This window comes from Pseudophryne corroboree, chromosome 2, assembly GCF_028390025.1.
Source record: "Pseudophryne corroboree isolate aPseCor3 chromosome 2, aPseCor3.hap2, whole genome shotgun sequence".
Taxonomy (NCBI): Eukaryota; Metazoa; Chordata; class Amphibia; order Anura; family Myobatrachidae; genus Pseudophryne; species Pseudophryne corroboree.
In genome coordinates, this window is record NC_086445.1 from 56,011,013 (window position 1) to 56,030,336 (window position 19,324).

Sequence of the window (19,324 nt, forward strand, 5' to 3'; positions counted from 1 at the left end):
CTTGTTGTCTATGTGTCTGAGATGCATTGTAGCATTACCTATTGTGAAGTTGACTTATGCTTTTATTACCATACCTGATCACTAATGGTGGCAAGTTATGTCATTAACAAAGCGTGAGCAGTTGTTCTGGAATCTACTACAACCTACGGGTGTTGCTGTGGCTAGCACCAATTCCTTCAGTTGTGTATGTGACTTGAAGGTTCTACGCAGGGCTTAAAGTGGTCCCGGTGGGGTGGTGGTGGAACTCATGGCGGAGGACCATGGAGGCACCAGGACCTGAGGAAGGAGTAGGTGGCTGCAGTTCATCAGCAACACTAGTGCCGCCTGTATCATCGATTGACGCAGATGATGGGGTGGACTTTTCTCTTGGAATTACTGTGCAGGGCAATGGAGATGGTGGAACTAGTTCCCCATACCATTACAGGTGGTGGAACTCAGTTCCACCTCGTTCCCCCCCACCCACTTTAACCTCTGGTTCTACGGCTTTGCCTGTCCTAGATCGTAGCCGTGGCTCAATTTCAGGTATCCATGCAACACGTATCAGTTTCATTGATTACCCAGGTGTCCGTCATAACTGCTTTTTGTTACCACTGCCGATGGAGGCTCTTGTCCATTAATTCTATATAAATCCTCCAAGAAGTTATTAAATAGCTATATTTCTCTGACGTCCTAGTGGATGCTGGGGACTCCGTCAGGACCATGGGATTAGCGGCTCCGCAGGAGACAGGGCACAAAAGTAAAAGCTTTAGGATCAGGTGGTGTGCACTGGCTCCTCCCCCTATGACCCTCCTCCAAGCCTCAGTTAGATTTTTGTGCCCGGCCGAGAAGGGTGCAATCTAGGTGGCTCTCCTAAAGAGCTGCTTAGAGTAAAAGTTTTGTTAGGTTTTTTATTTTCAGTGAGTCCTGCTGGCAACAGGCTCACTGCATCGAGGGACTTAGGGGAGAGAAGTGAACTCACCTGCGTGCAGGATGGATTGGCTTCTTAGGCTACTGGACACCATTAGCTCCAGAGGGAGTCGGAACACAGGTCTCACCCTGGGGTTCGTCCCGGAGCCGCGCCGCCGACCCCCTTGCAGATGCCGAAAAGTGAAGAGGTCCAGAAACCGGCGGCAGAAGACTTTTCAGTCTTCATAAGGTAGCGCACAGCACTGCAGCTGTGCGCCATTGTTGTCAGCACACTTCATAGCAGCGGTCACTGAGGGTGCAGGGCGCTGGGGGGGGCGCCCTGGGCAGCAATGATAGTACCTTATTCTGGCTAAAAATACATCACATATAGCCCCTGGGGGCTATATGGATGTATTTAACCCCTGCCAGGTCTCAGAAAAACGGGAGAAGAAGCCCGCCGAAAAGGGGGCGGGGCCTATTCTCCTCAGCACACAGCGCCATTTTCCCTCACAGAAATGCTGGTGGGAAGGCTCCCAGGCTCTCCCCTGCACTGCACTACAGAAACAGGGTTAAAACAGAGAGGGGGGGCACTTATTTGGCGATATGACTATATATATTAAAATGCTATAAGGGAAAAACACTTATATAAAGGTTGTCCCTGTATAATTATAGCGTTTTTGGTGTGTGCTGGCAAACTCTCCCTCTGTCTCCCCAAAGGGCTAGTGGGGTCCTGTCCTCTATCAGAGCATTCCCTGTGTGTGTGCTGTGTGTCGGTACGTGTGTGTCGACATGTATGAGGACGATGTTGGTGAGGAGGCGGAGCAATTGCCTGTAATGGTGATGTCACTCTCTAGGGAGTCGACACCGGAATGGATGGCTTATTTAAGGAATTACGTGATAATGTCAACACGCTGCAAGGTCGGTTGACGACATGAGACGGCCGGCAAACCAATTAGTACCTGTCCAGGCGTCTCAAACACCGTCAGGGGCGTTAAAACGTCCTTTTACCTCAGTCGGTCGACACAGACACAGACACGGACACTGACTCCAGTGTCGACGGTGAAGAAACAAACGTATTTTCCTTTAGGGCCACACGTTACTTGTTAAGGGCAATGAAGGAGGTGTTACATATTTCTGATACTACAAGTACCACAAAAAAGGGTATTATGTGGAGTGTGAAAAAACTACCTGTAGTTTTTCCTGAATCAGATAAATTAAATGAAGTGTGTGATGATGCGTGGGTTTCCCCCGATAGAAAATTATTGGCGGTATACCCTTTCCCGCCAGAAGTTAGGGCGCGTTGGGAAACACCCCTTAGGGTGGATAAGGCGCTCACACGCTTATCAAAACAAGTGGCGGTACCGTCTCCAGATAGGGCCGCCCTCAAGGAGCCAGCTGATAGGAGGCTGGAAAATATCCTAAAAAGTATATACACACATACTGGTGTTATACTGCGACCAGCGATCGCCTCAGCCTGGATGGGCAGCGCTGGGGTGGCTTGGTCGGATTCCCTGACTGAAAATATTGATACCCTTGACAGGGACAGTATTTTATTGACTATAGAGCATTTAAAGGATGCATTTCTATATATGCGAGATGCACAGAGGGATATTTGCACTCTGGCATCAAGAGTAAGTGCGATGTCCATATCTGCCAGAAGTTGTTTATGGACACGACAGTGGTCAGGTGATGCAGATTCCAAACGGCACATGGAAGTATTGCCGTATAAAGGAGAAAAAGACAACGTCTTTTCAGCCTCAGTCCTTTCGTCCCCATAAGGGCAAGCGGGCAAAAGGCCAGTCATATCTGCCATGGGATAGAGGAAAGGGAAGAAGACTGCAGCAGGCAGCCCATTCCCAGAAACAGAAGCCCTCCACCGCTTCTGCCAAGTCCTCAGCATGACGCTGGGGCCGTACAAGCGGACTCAGGTGCGGTGGGGGGGGTCGTCTCAAGAGTTTCAGCACGCAGTGGGCTCACTCGCAAGTGGACCCCTGGCTCCTACAAGTAGTATCCCAGGGGTACAGATTGGAAATTCGAGACGTCTCCCCCTCGCAGGTTCCTGAAGTCTGCTTTACCAACGTCTCCCTCCGACAGGGAGGCAGTAGTGAAAACAATTCACAAGCTGTATTCCCAGCAGGTGATAATCAAAGTACCCCTCCTACAACAAGGAAAGGGGTATTATTCCACACTATATTGTGGTACTGAAGCCAGACGGCTCGGTGAGACCTATTCTAAATCTGAAATAGTTGAACACTTACATACAAAGGTTCAAATCAAGATGGAGTCACTCAGAGCAGTGATAGCGAACCAGGAAGAAGGGGACTATATGGTGTCCCGGGACATCAGGGATGCTTACCTCCATGTCCCAATTTGCCCTTCTCACCAAGGGTACCTTAGGTTCGTGGTACAGAACTGTCACTATCAGTTTCAGACGCTGCCGGTTGGATTGTTCACGGCACCCCGGGTCCTTACCAAGGTAATGGCCGAAATGATGATTCTTCTTCAAAGAAAATGGACGATATCCTGATAGGGGCAAGGTCCAGAGAACAGTTGGAGGTCGGAGTAGCACTATCTCAAGTAGTTCTACGACAGCACGGGTGGATTCTAAATATTCCAAAACCGCAGCTGTTTCCGACGACACGTCTGCTGTTCCTAGGGATGATTCTGGACACAGTCCAGAAAAAGGTGTTTCTCCCGGAGAAGAAAGCTAGGGAGTTATCCGAGCTAGTCAGGAACCTCCTAAAACCAGGAAAAGTGTCAGTGCATCATTGCACAAGGGTCCTGGGAAAAATGGTGGCTTCTTACGAAGCGATTCCATTCGGTAGATTTCACGCAAGAACTTTTCAGTGGGATCTGCTGGAAAAATGGTCCGGATCGCATCTTCAGATGCATCAGCGGATAACTCTGTCTCCAAGGACAAGGGTGTTTCTTCTGCGGTGGCTGCAGAGTGCTCATCTACTAAAGGGCCGCAGATTCGGCATTCAGGACTGGGTCCTGGTGACCACGGATGCCAGCCTGAGAGGCTGGGGAGCAGTCACACAGGGAAAAAATTTCCAGGGAGTGTGATCAAGTCTGGAGACTTCTCTCCACATAAATATACTGGAGCTAAGGGCAATTTACAATGTTCTAAGCTTAGCAAGACCTCTGCTTCAAGGTCAGCCGGTATTGATCCAGTGGGACAACATCACGGCAGTCGCCCACGTAAACAGACAGGGCGGCACAAGAAGCAGGAGGGCAATGGCAGAAACTGCAAGGATTCTTCGCTGGGCGAAAAATCATGTGATAGCACTGTCAGCAGTGTTCATTCCGGGAGTGGACAACTGGGAAGCAGACTTCCTCAGCAGGCACGACCTCCACCCGGGAGAGTGGGGACTTCATCGGGAAGTATTCCACATGATTGTGAACCGTTGGGAAAGACCAAAGGTGGACATGATGGCGTCCCGCCTGAACAAAAAGCTGGACAGGTATTGCGCCAGGTCAAGAGACCCTCAAGCAATATCTGTGGACGTTCTGGTAACACCGTGGGTGTACCAGTCGGTGTATGTGTTCCCTCCTCTGCTTCTCATAACCAAGGTACTGAGAATTATAAGACGTAGAGGAGTAAGAACTATACTCGTGGCTCCGGATTGGCCAAGAAGGACGTGGCACCCGGAACTTCAAGAAATGCTCACAGAGGACTCATGGCCTCTGCCGCTAAGAAGGGACTTGCTTCAGCAAGTACCAGGTCTGTTCCAAGACTTACCGCGGCTGCGTTTGACGGCATGGCGGTGGAACGCCAGATCCTAAGGGAAAAAGGCATTCCGGAAGAGGTCATTCCTACCCTGGTCAAAGCCAGGAAGGAGGTGACCGCAAAACATTATCACCACATGTGGCGAAAATATGTTGCGTGGTGTGAGGCCAGGAAGGCCCCACGAAGAAATTTCAACTCGGTCGATTCCTGCATTTCCTGCAAACAGGAGTGTCTATGGGCCTCAAATTGGGGTCCATTAAGGTTCAAATTTCGGCCCTGTCAATTTTCTTCCAGAAAGAATTGGCTTCAGTTCCTGAAGTCCAGAAGTTTGTCAAGGGAGTATTGCATATACAACCCCCTTTTTGTGCCTCCAGTGGCACTGTGGGATCTCAACGTAGTTCTGGGATTCCTCAAATCACATTTTAAACCGCTCAAATCTGTGGATTTGAAATATCTCACATGAAAAGTGACCATGCTGTTGGCCCTGGCCTCGGCCAGGCGAGTGTCAGAAATGGCGGCTTTGTCTCACAAAAGCCATATCTGATTGTCCATTCGGACAGGGCAGAGCTGCGGACTCGTCCCCAGTTTCTTCCTAAGGTGGTGTCAGCGTTTCACCTGAACCAGCTTATTGTGGTACCTGCGGCTACTAGGGACTTGGAGGACTCCAAGTTGCTAGATGTTGTCAGGGCCCTGAAAATATAGGTTTCCAGGACGGCTGGAGTCAGGAAAACTGACTCGCTGTTATCCTGTATGCACCCAACAAACTGGGTGCTCTTGCTTCTAAGCAGACGATTGCTCGTTGGATTTGTAGCACATTTCAACTTGCACATTCTGTGGCAGGCCTGCCACAGCCTAAATCTGTCAAGGCCCATTCCACAAGGAAGGTGGGCTCATCCTGGGCGGCTGCCCGAGGGGTCTCGGCATTACAACTCTGCCGAGCAGCTACGTGGTCGGGGGAGAACACGTTTGTAAAATTCTACAAATTTGATACCCTGGCTAAAGAGGACCTGGAGTTCTCTCATTCGGTGCTGCAGAGTCATCCGCACTCTCCCGCCCGTTTGGGAGCTTTGGTATAATCCCCATGGTCCTGACGGAGTCCCCAGCATCCACTAGGACGTCAGAGAAAATAAGATTTTACTTACCGATAAATCTATTTCTCGTAGTCCGTAGTGGATGCTGGGCGCCCATCCCAAATGCGGATTGTCTGCAATACTTGTACATAGTTATTGTTACAAAAATCGGGTTATTATTGTTGTGAGCCGTCTTTTCAGAGGCTCCGCTGTTATCATGCTGTTAACTGGGTTCAGATCACAGGTTGTACAGTGTGATTGGTGTGGCTGGTATGAGTCTTACCCGGGATTCAAGATCCTTCCTTATTATGTACGCTCGTCCGGGCACAGTATCCTAACTGAGGCTTGGAGGAGGGTCATAGGGGGAGGAGCCAGTGCACACCACCTGATCCTAAAGCTTTTACTTTTGTGCCCTGTCTCCTGCGGAGCCGCTAATCCCATGGTCCTGACGGAGTCCCCAGCATCCACTACGGACTACGAGAAATAGATTTATCGGTAAGTAAAATCTTATTTTTACACTAGTTCTTCCAAACATTCATCATGGAACAAGCTCAGAAGCATTTGTAAAAGTTTCATGTAAGAAATCTAGATGCTTGAAATGTTTTGTACAGTGGGTATTGTTCAGGATTATAATCAGCCATCGGAGGCGCTGAGAGGCCGCACAAAGTGTCATTTAATAAAGACGGGAAGTGCGCTCAGCAAATTTCTATTATTACCTCTTTTGTGTAAGGTAACTTGTGTTGGTTTATTGATTCTTTAAGATAATTCTAGGTCAGGGCTGTGTTTCCAACAATACCCGTATTTCATTAGGTGTTCTAGATATACTGTATGCTTCCAATATACTGTATATAGATGGCTGAGAGGGGCAAGAAACTTCAGTGAAATTTCTCTCTCTCTCTCTCTCCCTCTCTCTCTCTATAGATATAGATATATATATATACTGTATATAGATAGATAGATAGATAGATAGATAGATAGATAGATAGATAGATAGATAGATAGATAGATAGATAGATATAGATGTATATATAGATATATATAGATAGACTAGCTGTTCTACCCGTTCTTCACACCGGAGTTTCTGATTTTCACGGTTGTAAATATAAATGAGTGTTAAAATTTTGGTAAATCTATAGAGATGTAAATTTGAGACGTCTTAATGTAAGTAAATATTAATTCATGGTTCTTGGTGTTACCCGAGGAGCACCCGTAGCAGATACGGTAAAAAGTGACAAGGCCATTTTTGTAGTTTATTAAATTCTACACACTGGAGGTGCAATCCAAATTTTGATCCGATTGTCCGTTTGGGGGTTATCGTTCACGCAACGCAAGCCGCGCAACGGTAATGACGTCATTATGTCAACCCCTTTTCATCCCCTTAGGGGAGGTTTATTAAAATTCTAATTACGTAGTTTTCCTATTTCCCACCTGAGGAATACCTGCGTTACATTTTATCTGCCTAACATATCGGGAAGAAAGAGAATTAGTGATGAGTCAGTCAGTCAGTGAGTGAGGGCTTTTGCAGATAGATAGATAGATAGATAGATAGATAGATAGATAGATAGATAGATAGATAGATAGATAGATAGATAGATAGATTGATAGATAGGCATCTTCATCTAAACTCATCCTGGCTATGAACCTTGACCTGCTGGATAATGAGTAATTGCCGGTGAATCATGTGGATAATGAGGTTTCTGCTTGCTGAACGGTTTCCTCTTTGCTCCCCTCGCGCATACATAGGGGATGGACAATCAATGCAATCGACCTGTGCCTACTTTTGTGGGGTTTCACGATACAACTGGAGACGCACATGGCATGATTTCTTGGAAGCCAAGCAACTATGTGAATGTGACACACGCAATACAGTCTCCATGGACCTAAAGCCCTGCAATCCCCATAACATTATGTCCTTGATTGGAATATCAAGGGTATAACGTGATATTGAACTCTCCTGCAGTATACTGTACATCCACGTATGTAGCCCAGAGGTAAGACTCAGTGGGAAGAGAATTGCATCTAAGAAGTGGAGGGATGTTAATGTGCAAATAACAGCGACATATCTTAGAAACTGGGACAGTCTCTGGAAATTAGGGACTGTTGACCGTGTGAGCTGTAATTGGCGTGCAGATCTATGGGTTTGCATGATACAGAGATCTGACCCTTAATGTGTCCTACCCAGGCAAGCTTCTTCCCTGTCACTGGAGTGCTCTTCTTCAGGTCCGCAATAAGATTTACATTTCTTTCATTCCCATACGTCTATACGTCTTGTCTTTCTCTTTATTTAAGTTTTATAATTTTACATAATTCTGCCATTTAATGTACTATCGATAAAGAAGCAGTATAGGAGATTAGCGTATTTGTACTTTGAGATAATGGAGCGCTGAAGTAAGCGTGACGGCAAAATGTAATTTACATTGTGGTCTCCATTTTGTTATTGTGGTCTCCATTTTTGTTATTTTGGTCTCCATTTTTGTTATTGTGGTGCAGTGTCCGACTGATCAGCCTATAACTGGGTGGAGGCCGAGATTGGGTGTGTCTTCAGGTTTATAGCGGGTGGTTGCAGGGGCTGTTTAAGAAAGGAGTTTGCCCGTGTGCAGGCTCCATTCGAGGCCCCTCCTCTCTGGTAGAGACTCTGGCTTTGTGCAGGGCTCCAGGAACATGACGCCGGTACAATGTTCTGAGTGACTTCTCTACTGTATATGCGCGAATCTCCGGGAAAATGGCCACCGCACCATTAGTCCTCTTCTGTACTCTTTTCACTGCTTGATACATGAACCCCTACATCCCTTACTACGGGTCACAAGCTGGGACATCGTTTCCAAACCCCATGAAGTATATTATATTGCAACTAGGTGCTTCATCGCGCCCTACGGGCGCTCTTCACACCGTCGGAAGGGGCTACGCCCCCTTAACCCCTGCACGCCTTTCTGGGGTTCAATATATGGAGTATTACCTGCATTCCTAGTTTTGTTAGTGTTTGAATATTGCACAATGATAGGGCGTCCGATGGTGAAGGGGGCGTAGTCCCTTACAACAGGAAGGGGTTTGGGGAGTGGGGACCGCGGATGGGGGAGGGGGTATGAAGGCGCTGTGGGTGGGGTAGGAGCAGGGGTGTCGCAGGTGGGGGATGGCAGCTGCAGGGCTGTTGCGGATGGAGGAGGGGTTCCGAAGGCGCTGCAGATGGGGAAGGGGTGGGTGCGGGTGTGCAGTGGATGGGGGAGGTGTCCAGGGGGCGCGGTGGGTGGGGGAGGGGTGGATGCGGGGGTAACGTGGGTGGGGGAGTGGCGGGTGCGGTGCTGTTGCGAATGGTGTAGGCGATGCAGATTGGGAAGGGCCTGCTGCGTGGGTGGGGTAGGGGATCCAAAGGTGCAGCGGGCGGGGGAGAGCCAGATGCGGGGTGTGGCGGATGGGGGAGGGGCTGCTGCAGATGGGGGAGGGGTTTGGAAGACACTGCGGGTGGGGTAGGGGGTCCGAAGGCGCAGTGGGTGGGGGTGCCACGGGTGGTGGAGGGGCAGGTGCGGGGGTTTGCGGGGGATGGGGAGGGGTCCAGGGGCGCTGCAGGTGGTGGAGGGGCAGATATCAGTGCACATAGTCTCTGTGGTAGTTAGTGAGGGTTGGTGATGGTGTGAGAGGGGTGAAGGCCAGTACACAGACAGGCAGTTAGAGAGCAGGATGAGGGTGACAGGGCATAGTGACGGGGAGTACTTAGCAGATATAGGGGTGGGCTACAGGTGTGATGTCACAGTGTGTGTACCTTTGCTCTCATGTGTGAGGTATGTGACGTATATGTGAGGTATGCTGTGATCGCGGAGCATAGGTAAGCGTCCGGAGCCCTGTGGGCGGGCAGGCAGGCATGGTGTTTCCCTGGAGAGGTGCGGCGCGCGTCCTTAGGCTGCAGACGGAGGGAGCTCCGGCCCAGCAGCAATGTTGATTAGTGCGTGTCCCGTCCTGGCGCTGTCCCGCTGCACATGCTCCGCACCGCTTGCCGCTGAGCATGGCAGCCCTTGTCTGTATGCTGCAGATGCTGATCTAGCGGTGCCTGAGCTAGCGTCCTCTCCCTGGGGTGTGGGTGTCAGGCGGCAGGTATGGTGTGTAGGTGGGAGAGGAGCTGCGGGCGGCGACTCGCTGCCTGCAAGTACCCTCCATATCAGCGCTGTTCCCCTCCCTGCAGATAGTGTCAGTGGCCGTGGTGTACTTTTGCTACTGGTGGCCAGGGCCGGTGCTAGGGTGTTTGGTGCCCCCCTGCAAACTATGAATTTTGCGCCCTCCCATATTCCTTTGTTGTGCATCGGGAAAAGTGGTGTGGTCTCACAACTAAGGGGCATGGCCACACAATAGTACCCCCATTTAAAATTACGCCACAATGTAGCACAATCTTATTCATCTTATACGTAATGCCCCACCCGTAGTAGTAGCGTCCTTATACGTAATGCCCCACCCGTAGTAGTAGCGTCCATATACGTAATGCCCCCCCAATAGTAGTAGTGTCCTTATACATAATGCCCCCCCAGTAGTAGTAGCATCCTTATACATAATGCCCCCCCAGTAGTAGTAGCATCCTTATACATAATGCCCCCCCAGTAGTAGTAGCATCCTTATACATAATGCCCCCCCAGTAGTAGTAGCATCCTTATACATAATGCCCCCCCAGTAGTAGTAGCATCCTTATACATAATGCCCCCGCAGTAGTAGTAGCGTCCTAATACATAATGCCCCCCCAGTAGTAGTAGCAGTTATATGTAATGCCCCACAACAGTAATAGTAGCATCCTTATACGTAATGCCCCCCCAGTAGTAGTAGCAGTTATATGTAATGCCCCCCAACAGTAATAGTAGCGTCCTTATATGTAATGCCACCCCTGTAGTAGTAGCATCCTTATACATAATGTGCCCCAAGTAGTAGTACCGTCCTTATACATAATGCCCCCCCAGTAGTAGTAGCATCCTTATACATAATGCCCCCCCAGTAGTAGTAGCATCCTTATACATAATGCCCCCCCAGTAGTAGTAGCATCCTTATACATAATGCCCCCCCAGTAGTAGTAGCATCCTTATACATAATGCCCCCCCAGTAGTAGTAGCATCCTTACATGTAATGCCCTCCCAGTAGTAGTAGCACCGTCCTTATACATAATGCCCCCCAGAAGTAATAGAGTCCTTATACATAATGCCCCCCCCAGTAGTAGCGTCCTTATATGTAATGCCCCCCAGTATTAGTAGCCTCCTTATATGTAATGTCCCCCCTATAGTAGTAGCGTCCTTATACGTAATGCCCCCCCATAGTAGTAGCGTCCTTATACGTAATGCCCCCCTATAGTAGTAGCGTGCTTATACGTAATGCCCCCCCATAGTAGTAGCGTCCTTATACGTAATGCCCCCCCATAGTAGTAGCGTCCTTATACGTAATGCCCCCCCTATAGTAGTAGCGTCCTTATACGTAATGCCCCCCTATAGTAGTAGCGTCCTTATACGTAATGCCCCCCCTATAGTAGTAGCGTCCTTATACGTAATGCCCCCCTATAGTAGTAGCGTCCTTATACGTAATGCCCCCCCTATATTAGTAGCGTCCTTGCATGTAATGGCCCCCCCAGCAGTGGCGTCCATAAAGTGCGCACACACAGACATACCTCACACACACACAATTCACACATATATACAAACACACACACACCCCACCATATATACACATACACACACACACACACACACACACACACACACACACACACATTTCTCTCTCACCCTCCACTTACCAAGTCTGGCTGTCCGTCACTGCAATGCTGATTCCACCATTGTTCAGCTGTCTGGTCCCGTGTAGCTCCGCCCCTCTATTCCGTGTAGCTCCGCCCCTCGTGACGTCGTAGCTCCGCCCCCCTTTCGGGACCCGCACTGCACAGCACACAGCCCGCTGTCACAGGTGATTGGGGGGGGGGACAGGCACAGCAGCCGGCAGCTAGTGGCCATCCTCACCTCCTATACTGTAAGGTAGGGTCTTGCACCTGACTGCTGCTGGCGCTGGGTATGGGGTAGCTCCCTGCAGCAGATGCAGTTGACTCCGCCCAGCTCTGTGACTCCGCCCAGCGTTACGAGCACAGAGTCACAGATTAAGGCAAATATATAGGAGATGAGCCCTGCGGGTATTTATGCCATTTCCATGAATTGTAATACAGCTGCTTACATTACTTGTGCCATTCCATGCTCTAGATCAGTGGTCAGGGAACAGGGGTAAATTACCCCCAAATGGGGTAAAAATGAAATTCCTGGAGGTAACGGACGGTCGCGCTGCCGAGACACAGCCCAGTCCAGCACCGGCCGGCTCGCGATGTGACGTGCTGATGTCACACCGCGCACCCTCATGCCCGCCCATCCTGCGCTGTCCTGTCCTCCCGCCTGCGGCCCGCCAACCCACGCACAGAACTTCTGTGGCTGACCACTGACAGAGTTCCGCAGGATCAGACAGTGTCCCACTGACATTACTGAGGTGAGGATGTGACCATCTGTCTCCTAAAAGTCGTGTCCGTCCGTCCCTCCTTCCCCCCTCATCCATCTTTCTTACAGTCATTCTGGTGTTTTGGGGAGAAAGTGTTAATTAACCCATTCATTGCCAAAAAATTATTGGCGAAAATAATAATAATAATAAAAAATTATATATATATATATATTATATATACAGTATCTCAGAAATGCCAAAGAAACAGTGATAACCAGTATATATGCACAATCATGTATGATTTCCTTCCTTTCAAATCAAGGGGATAACGTCGGCGTATCTAATTATATTTTGGGGTAAAAGGTAAAAAAGTTCCCTGACCCCTGCTCTAGATCCACGTTGTGGCATTTATAAAAACTGGTACCCAGGGAAGTGCGGTGAAGGTGCTATAACGCCTAGCAACAGAGGCCTCTACTTTTCCTCCTTATGATTTGTTGCTATGGGTCAGAATTCATGGTTTCACAGATGTACCCCACTGGATATGAAGTCAACGCAGCATACAGTACGTGGTCAGGCTGAGTCAGGGACGGATCTAGACTTGTCTTTAGGGGGGGGCGGTTTACTGTTTAATCTTGACTCCTCCCTCTACAGTCCCAACCCCTCCCATCTGCAATCCTAACTCCTCCTCCTCTCAATTCTGACTGAACTTTTTGAGTGAGACTGAGATAGAGCTTTGTGATTGTTCTATGTACATGTGACTGTGCTATGGTGTAATTGTATTTATTAGCCCTAGTACCCACACAACAGCAAGTGAGGGGCAAATGCTCTGTAACCCTTGCTCTCCTTGCTCCTCTGTGCTGCTGTGGTATAAGCTGCAGCACATCGTTCTGCCTCAGGCTCTCCTTGGAGAGCTCTCTTCTGCTCAAAAGTGGGCATGGCTATGACTGTGATAGGGGGGGGGCGATCGCCCCCTTTGCCCCCCCCCTTCCCCTCAAACTTCCTAAAATCTAAATCCTTATTTTAGTACCAAGAGTCACAGGAGCAGCTGAGATCCGTCACTTATCCGGAGACTGTCATGTATCTCCTATTCTCTCCTCACAGGATAGCTGCTAATATATTCATTTTCAATAGAAAAAAGAAATGTTTTAAAGTCAGTAATTCTTGAATTTAGCCATTCGTCACAATGTACAGTACGGTATAGCCTACAGTCTATAATCTGCATGGGAAAAAATAATATAGTCGGTGGACAAAAGTGCTAGGAGCCACTCAGTGTGATTCTCCTCATCATTGTCCTTCAAACCAGCATTCCGAGTTGTTCGCTCATTGCCGTTTTTCGCAACGGAGCGATTAGGTGGAAAATGCGCATGCGCATGGTACGCAGCGCTCATGCGTTCAGTAATTTAACACCAAACTTTGGAGATTTGCACAAGCTCGAGCGACGTTTTTTCATCGCTCGAGTGATCGTAGTGTGATTGACAGGAAAGGGGCGTTTCTGGGCGGAAACTGGCCGTTTTCAGGGAGTGTGCTAAAAAACGCAGGCGTGCCAGGTAAAAACGCAGGAGTGGCTGGAGAAACGGGGGAGTGGCTGGCCGAACGCAGGGCGTGTTTGTGATGTCAAAGCAGGAACTAAACGGACTGAGCTGATCGCAATCTGTGAGCAGGTCTGGAGCTACTCAGAAACTGCAAGGAATTATTTAGTAGCAGTTCTGCTAATCTTTCGTTCGCTATTCTGCTAAGCTAAGATACACTCCCAGAGGGCGGCGGCCTAGCGTTTGCAATGCTGCTAAAAGCAGCTAGCGAGCGAACAACTCGAAATGACCACCTTAATCAGGTAAAATAGGGCCAAAATAAGCCCCGCCCTGATCGGTGAAAAGCACACTTTCTTGGGAAGCCACACCCACTTTCCAGTCCTGTAGTCTAGGCAAACAGCTACCATCGGTGTCGGGAAACCATCTGGTTAAACCCCATCGATGAGAAAAGAATTCAACATCCTCCATTGACCATTGATGGTTTTGAAACATCGTTGGGCAAGGGCCAACCCTACTGTAGCACCTTTCGAGGTCCGATTTTCCGGATTGTCGCCGAGTTTATACAGCGGTCTGACTAAAAGCACTGCAAACAAAGGGGCAGATGTATTAACCAGGAAAAGGCATAAGGAAGTGATAAACCAGTGATAAGCACAAGGTGATAAACCCACCAGCCAGTCAGCTCCTAACAGTCAATTTGCATATTGGAGCTGATTGGCTGGTGTGTTTATCACCTTGCACTTTTCACTGGTTTATCACTTCCTTATGCCTTCTCAAGGTTAATGCATCTGCCCCAAAGGGTGTGGCTTTCTGTTTTTGTTGCTCAGTGGTGAAAAGAATGCAGGGCTGACGTACAGTGTTCTAAATGAACCTTTCTTTTATTGCGCACTAAAATTAAACATCAAAAGGATAGGCTTCGCAGACATAAATGTTGCTTCAGCGCTTACAGCTACCCCATGCCTGGTGCAGAAGATGCGACTGATAATGGCACACCCACTATGACTACAGGCCCTGGTGGAGCTTCTCTAATGTGCAGACGTTTCGTTGCCGCACTGTAACGTCCATTCAGCCGTGGGTGAGAACTAGTGACGGGGACACATAGGATCCAGGTTTAGGCCCTATATAATTTGCTACACCAGTGGCAGTGCAACCGTTTGCAGCTATCAAACAAGGAACTGCAATTCCATATAAGCAACAAAGAGGAGATCAGAGGCACTTTAATAGGTCCGTGTGCACAGCATAAAATATTCCACATGAAACACAGCAGGTTTTCTTTTTTTCTCTCTGTCCTCCTGTAACGGGGGCTCATGCATGGGCCGTGGCAGAGAAAGGCCCTCTTCTTATTTATCTGGTAACTCTATAGCACCGTTCAGCGCACACCCAACGCTTGGCTGAGCCCACTGCATTCAGAAGCAAGTACGGCTCCCTATTCACAGATCACATCTAGACATCAGAGCCGGGAGAGCAGGCGAGCGTGGCTTTCCTCGCTGCAGTTCTCTCTCACCTACTGGGATTTCCATGGCTTCAAACAGATCAACAGATTGCTAGATGTATTACTGAGCCCACATTGTGCCTACAGCCTCCCCGCTCAGGTCTGGTGTTATTGTTGAAGATAGCAGATTACCTTATACTTTATGTTCAAGTCTATATGCCGGGAAACTGTTCCATAGGCACGATTTGTTTTCCTATAATGGAAACCTGCGTCCGGCTTGACTTGATAGGATCAAAATAACTTATGCCGCTCTCACACAGCAATGCCAGGTCGCATCCGAGAATTGGAAACGCGCCCTTCCCGGGTGAGACCCTTTGGACCCTTTCACATTGGCTTCCCAACCCGGCAATATGTCGGTTTGGGTTGCCATCGTGGGCTGGGGGCGGAGCCGGCATCGGGTGCGGGTGTGGAGGCGGTGCTGGGAGATCAGATCATATCCACGCTGCCTCTGCCTGTACTGTGAACGGGTCCCGGGTCGCATCGACCCGACAACAACCCGTTTACACTGCACCTGCCCCAGTAAAAACCTGGGAGTAACCATTCTTTATTCCTGGGTTGAACTACCGGGTCAGGCCGACCCGTGAATGCGGACTGACCCCGTTCACACCGCACAGGGACCTACGCAGGGCGTTTTAAGAGAGAAGGAGGCCCGGGTGCAGCCTCCTCTGTTCGGGCCCCCTCCTCTCTGCCGGCAGCGCTGAGAGTCTGAGCACTAGAGCGCTCAGACTCTACTGCGCATGTGCAGATCTCCGGTAAAATGGCGCGGCGGCCATTTTCCCTGAGATTTCTCTACTGCGCATGCGCAGAACTCCGTGAAAATGGGCGCTGGGACATTATCACTGAGTTTTAACACCGCCGTGGACGTCGCCGCGGGACTCCGGAGGGGTGTGTATTCAGAAAATGGGTGCAGCGTGTGCGGTGGGGGCCCCCTCTGGACTCACGGGCCCGTGTGCACCACCCACACTGCACCCATTATAGAGACGCCAGTGGACCTGCGTGATACGGGGTTCTTTGTGAGGTGTGAAAGGGGTTTTATAGGCCTGATCTCCTACTGTAAATGCCCTTTGTAACTTCTTGCAGAGATGAGGAAGACAGGGCAACGCTTCCTGTATGGAGTGTAAACTAATTGTGTTTTGGTCATAAGAGTAAGGTCATGGTGTCAAAATCAAAACGAGGACTATTACAGCGCCTCACTAAAGTCCCGCACATGTCGGCAGTCCCCGATTACACAAAGGTCCACAAAGAGAAAGGTCCACTCCACAGAGAAAAAGGTTCCACAGAGGCAAATGTCTCCAGAGACAAAGATCCACAGAGAAAAGGGCCCACAGGGAAAAGGGTCCACAGAGACAAGGGCCCACAGGGAAAAGAAGCACGTGTGCAACACACACATATAACATACTGCATATTCAATCACCAGGGAAATATTTATCAGTCGATATTTGTGTTATATTCCCTGAAAACACCTATTTTGGGGGGGCTACCCGCAACCATTTAGGATCCCGTGGATGTATAAGTATTTATGAAATTGCTGCGATCCCCCATTTACCAATTGAAAAAGCAGCCCCCATAAGTTTGAATGCTGAATTTACCAAGCTCGGCTCTAGCAGCTAATTCCATCTTCATATGGCATAAGCCATTGTAACCTATGAACTACATTCTGCAAAAGTTACTGGAGACAGTAGCAAACCCAGGATTTCTAGAGGGAGGTTTCCAAATGCAGTCCACAATCTCCCCACTTTGCGGAACATTGGAGCAAGTGCAGAAGTCTGGGGGAGCAGTAGAAGAACCTAAGCAGGTATTGGTCTTTTTATACACTAGATACTGTATAGGATAGAGTATTAATAATGCTATAGATGGACACTATAGATCAGGGGTGGCCAAACAGTCGATCGCGGACATGCGACCAGTTGATCGCGACCCGCCGCCCTGCCCCACACGAGGCGAGGAGAACGCAGCGCGCGCCTCTCCTGCCTGCCGCCCTGCCCCTCAGTCTGGTCTCCAGGAGTGACGGCGGAGTGTATAGCTCAAATCAGGTGCCGGTTCATTAGCCAATCAGAGCTTGCAGACCGGCGCCTGATTTGAGATATGTATGCTGCCGTCACCGCCGGAGACCAGACTGAGAGGCAGGGCGGCAGGCAGGAGAGGCGCGCACTGCGCTCTCTACACAGCAGCAAAACGGTGAGCAGTACTATGGGGGCATATCTGGCATTGTGGGCACATGGCACTGTGGGGGCATGTCTGGCACTGTGGGGGCATGTCTGGCAATCTGGGGGCATATCTATATCTGGCACTGTGGAGTCATATCTAGCACTGTGGGCACATGGCACTGTGGGGGCATATCTGTATCTGGCACTGTGGAGTCATATGTGGCACTGTGGGGGCATATCTAGCACTGTGGGCACATGGCACTGTGGGGGCATATCTGTATCTGGCACTGTGGGGTCATATGTGGCACTGTGGGGGCATATCTAGCACTGTGGGCACATGGCACTGAGGGAGCATATCTGTATCTGGCACTATGGGGTCATATGCGGACTGTGGGGCCATTACTGGCACTGTGGGGGCATATCTGGCACTGTGGGGCATATGTGTATCTGGCACTGTGGGGGCATATGTGTTTGAGGTTTTTACCTGTGGGGGCCAATGTGTTATTTCGTGCGAGACAGTCATTACACCCTGTGCAGCAAGGCTACGTCCCTTTTTTTGTTATGCCACGCCCACGTTTTTGGTATGCCACGCCCCTTTTTGGGTTGCGCACCTGCGGCGCGCGCTATCATCCCCCCTAGGTAGATCACAAAAGCTTTTCAGCTTTCAAAGCAGATCACCGACTACAAAAGTCTGGCCACCCCTGCTATAGATGGTCTATATTATAAGCTGTATCAAACATTTAAATAATATAAATAAGTGGTCAGGAAAAGGTTAAACATGCCATAATAAATAAATACACAAACATAATTGAACCAGTACTGCACATTCTATGCACACATTCTCCCACGTCATGGTAAGGCTCCTGTCTCTTCTTCCTGGTAGCAACTCTCTTGTCTAGTGCACTGCTTGAGGACTCAGATCCACACACACAGCAAACTTGGTAGAAGAAGCTGCTACCACTGGGCACGTGCAGCAGCTCTGTTCTGACCCTTAAGGTGTGTACACACGGTAAGATTTTTTCATTCGATTCTGACTATATAGTCAGAATCGGATGAAAAGATAGTGCAGATCGCAAGGTGACAGTCACCTTGCGATCCCGATCCGATGCCGATGCGCGGCCCCGGGCGGTCGGCATCGGCAGAAAAAATAGGCTGTGCAGGCAAGTCAATCCTGACTATCTCTATAGAAGAGATAGTCAGGATTGACACTTAGCCAAAATCGCACATAGCCAGCATCGCAAGCACACTCATTATGTGCTTGCGATACTGGCTAAGTGCCGACCCGGCCCCCTGTCGCACGGTGAGAATCGGATAAGTCCGAATCTCACCGTGTGTATGCACCTTTACACTGCATGATGTGGCGGCAGCTCTAGTAATCGTATTATATACCATTGCTATTGATGTCATAATTTGAGCCGCTTGCCCATAGGAGGGGGGTTTCCGGACAACCGGAAACCTCCCTCTCCTTTGCACACTTGCACTCAGCAGGCCGCCAATGAGCGATCACTTTATTTGTACACATCGCAGGCGTGGACCCCTGACCCTGTATGAAAATTATTGTAAATGCCGCCAATCCATCATTTCTTCTTGACTATGTTGTGATAATAAACTTGCCCCTCAGACTGGCTACAGTGACGAGGGGATCTGTAAAATAATGCTGCAGACGTGAACCTATGTGATATCAGACATTATTATTATTATTACCAGTTATTTATATAGCGCACACATATTCCGCAGCGCTTTACAGAGAATATTTGGCCATTCACATCAGTGTAAAGCAGAATTCCCGGCTGGTGTACAGCAGGATTACCACCTGGTGGCTAGTGTACAGCAGAATTCCCAGCTGGTATACAGCAGGATTACCACCTGGTGGCTAGTGTACAGCAGAATTCCAGGCTTGTGAACAGCAGGATTATCACCTGGTGGCTAGTGTACAACAGAATTCCCACCTAGGGGCTGATGTACAGCAGAATTCCTACCTGGTGGCTAGTATACAGCAGAATTCCCGGCTGGTGTACAGCAGAATTACCACCTGGTGGCTA

At 49.3% G+C, this 19,324-nt stretch overlaps 1 protein-coding gene across 6 annotated transcripts in view; it reads left to right on the forward strand.

Moving 5' to 3' along the window:
* The window catches only part of TENM4 (teneurin transmembrane protein 4), a 1,727,786-nt gene that overhangs the window by 1,071,394 nt on the left and 637,068 nt on the right, over nucleotides 1-19,324 (forward strand). The gene's annotated exons all lie outside the window — the stretch shown is intronic.